Source organism: Falco peregrinus, chromosome 21 (genome assembly GCF_023634155.1).
Source record: "Falco peregrinus isolate bFalPer1 chromosome 21, bFalPer1.pri, whole genome shotgun sequence".
NCBI lineage: Eukaryota > Metazoa > Chordata > Aves > Falconiformes > Falconidae > Falco > Falco peregrinus.
In genome coordinates, this window is record NC_073742.1 from 928,080 (window position 1) to 930,321 (window position 2,242).

Genomic DNA, 2,242 nt, shown 5'->3' on the forward strand with positions numbered 1-2,242 from the left:
TTGGGGTGACCCTACACATGCCCTTTCCCCATTCAGAACAGGGGAACCGTGTTAGCGGCCTCTGGCTAAAAGAACTATCTTCTCAGACACTTGCGCTACAGAGCCACTAAAGTTACGACTTCTGTGACGACAGGCCTACTACCCATGTAGGAAATAACCCCTCTGGATTCCTCCTCTCCTACCAAGCCTTACCTCTGGGAATTGCTCCCGGATTTCCCAGACCCGCTCAGCCTTCTGCCCAGTGATGGTCCGGTGGAATTTCTGCTCAACGATTAGGTCCGCAGCGTGTTCATTTTCCTGACGGGAACAGAGGGCACACTGAGTGTTCAGCCGGAGAGCCATCTACTTTGACTTAGCGGTTTGCTGCCCGACGGTTTACTTGCCAGCACTGTCCCTCTTTTCTCCAGACCAAATTCACTCTGCGTTGACAGAGAAGGGCTACCCGAGGGAACAGGGGAAGACATTTGTGAAGAGGAACTTGCACTTGTCATGAGATCCAAGTGCTCCGTGGGCAAGGGGCACACACTCGCGCCAGAAGGTTACAAGGGAACACGAGAGCCCAAACCCTGCAGTCTCCCAAACATCACGTCCTACCCACTCACCCTACGGGAAGCGAGTTCTAGCAGCTCTTTCTTGGCCTGTGGGACCCCCTGTGGGTCTCCTTCCATTCTGATCGGGTTGCTCTTCTTGTTGTCCGGGGGAATGCGCACAGACACCTTGTACAGATCCTTCATCCTGTTCACTTCGAGGCAAGGACTGTGGTGACGCCGTCTGCTAGGCAAAGACCTGGAAGCAAGGCACCTTGATTATCACTGCTCAGAGGCTGTTGAAGAAGTAAAGCCGCCTCTGGGAAGGGCTCAGTGGGGTAGGGTTGAGCCAGGGGAAATTGCCTCTTCCCCCTGGAGTTCAGCGAGAGCAGACCTGTGCCACACGAGAGCCTGTCCAAGTAAATACCGTGGCATCTACAGAGCCCATTGTTCCCTTGTCAGAGCGAGGCGTGTTTCTTCCCCAAACAGTATCACATTTAGAGCAGAGGATAATCGTTCCTTTCTACCCCAAACTCTTGGCTGGGGACACGTTGCAGTGCTATCAAACTAGCAGACCGCAACAAGGCTTTAGCGTTGGCCATATTCTACTGCCGGTGCTGTAGCACCTTCCTCCAGAGGCCAGACCACACTGCTCCTCCTCCAGCTGACACCCTCTCCCACAAGCCACAGGGCTATTTAACCCCTTAGCGGGAAGCAGCTACACCTGCACATCGTCCATGTCGATCAACCCACTGCCTCTGAGGCAAGGCCACAGCTGCGTGTTATCAATGCTAATCAACCCACCGCCTTCATTCCTCTACAGGGAGAAGCTCACCAAGCACATTTCCACCACCCACAACTGGCTGCTAAAATGTCATTCGCACAGAGCAACGTGTGGAAAAAAAAAAAAAAATTCCTCCAGGACACATCAAAGTAATTCCACTACTGTTCAGGCTCCCAAGGTACTTTCACCCGTTAAAGCCATCGCAAGGCCTGACGGCCCATTTCTCTCCTTGTACCACCACCACTCCAGAAAAGCAGAGGAAATGTGATGGAGACAGCACACTGGGTGAGCTACAGAGCCCCTGATACCATCTACTAAACACGAAGAGTGTGAGCATGGGAAGGACTAGAAAGGCACTCCACTTACCGTTTAGCTGCTTTCTTGCCAATGAGGTGTCGGTGGAATTGGTGGTCAGCCTTGATTATTGCGTAATCCGTCCCGTGGATCTAAAAAGAATTATATTTTTTATATCTATCTATCTATGTATGTATGTACATTATTTTATATTATAATATATAGGGCCAGGTAGGACAGGCCACCGCTTCTGTCTCGTGCCCTAAGTAACTGCCTACTGCCAGTATTGGCACTGACTCACCAGCGGTCAGCTACAAGCACTTCTGCTCTTCAGCAGAGCACAAGCATTCCTCTGCTTTCAGAAGAGAGCATTGTGCTCATGAAACATTGAAAAGACTGACTTCTATGCCTCTCCAGCTATAACCAAGAGTATCCTTCCTTCCCCGCACCAAAAAAATTAATGCTGACTTTTCAAGGATGCTATGGATGAGGTTCATAACCAAGGGGTGTCATCCACCTGGCCACACAATTTGTCTCCTGCAAGTTCGATTAAGCATGCCAAGACATCCTATGGATGTGACAAACACCTCATCACCTCTGCTCTGTTGCCCCTTCTTCCCCCAGTTTCTTACTGGAA